Source organism: Phocoena phocoena, chromosome 1 (genome assembly GCF_963924675.1).
Source record: "Phocoena phocoena chromosome 1, mPhoPho1.1, whole genome shotgun sequence".
Taxonomy (NCBI): Eukaryota; Metazoa; Chordata; class Mammalia; order Artiodactyla; family Phocoenidae; genus Phocoena; species Phocoena phocoena.
The window spans coordinates 184,776,166-184,776,863 of record NC_089219.1 but is presented as its reverse complement, the minus strand read 5'-3'; the positions used below and the strand labels follow the sequence as shown (position 1 = coordinate 184,776,863).

At 53.4% G+C, this 698-nt stretch overlaps 1 non-coding gene across 1 annotated transcript; it reads right to left on the bottom strand.

Annotated features, from left to right (window-relative positions):
* Positions 1 to 221: 221 nt before the first annotated feature.
* On the bottom strand, positions 222 to 294 carry TRNAK-UUU (transfer RNA lysine (anticodon UUU)). The gene has a single exon. It is a non-coding gene; the product is annotated as a tRNA-Lys (tRNA).
* Positions 295 to 698: the final 404 nt, after the last annotated feature.

Genomic DNA, 698 nt, shown 5'->3' with positions numbered 1-698 from the left:
TTTGCTCCAGAGTTTGAGATGAACCTGGGAAGAAGCCGTGGCTTGCATTTGGAACCAGGCGGGAGTGTCTGGAAACATGAGACTCACGCTCCAGAGACATTTAGAGAAAGACATGCCGAGGGAACCAGAGTCACGGGTGCTCGTTTTGTGGAACATCTTTTGGGCTATTTATACTGTTTTCTCTTTTTTTTGGCCGCGCCTTGGGCCCTGCAGGATCTTAGTTCCCCGACCAGGGATTGAACCCGGAGCCCCGGCAGCAAAAGCACCGAGTCCTAACCACTGGACCACCAGGGAAGTCCCCTCTATTGTTTTCCTTTCCTCTTATAAAAAGGACTGGCAGAAGAATCTAGTCTGGGGCTGTGTCTGAGGGATGACAGTTCATAGGTCAAGGGGAATGTGTGTCCAGAGTGAGAGCCGGAGACCTAGGCGTGCCCAGGTGGACACGGCTGCTTATGGGTCAGGAGGAAGAGAGTCCGGGAGGGAATCTGAAAGGGGCCAAGCCAAGGAAAATAGTGTCAGGGAAAAGAGAGTGGTGAAAAGGGCCTGATACCGTAGACAGAGGCCTCCCCGTCGTAATGAAGTCGGATGAGGCTGCAGGGCGTCCTCCGAGTTACCTTCTCCAGAGTGGACTTCTGCCAGCATGCACTGTGGGTAGGGGCCAGACTGCAGGGAGGCGAGACTCACTTTTTCAATAATGT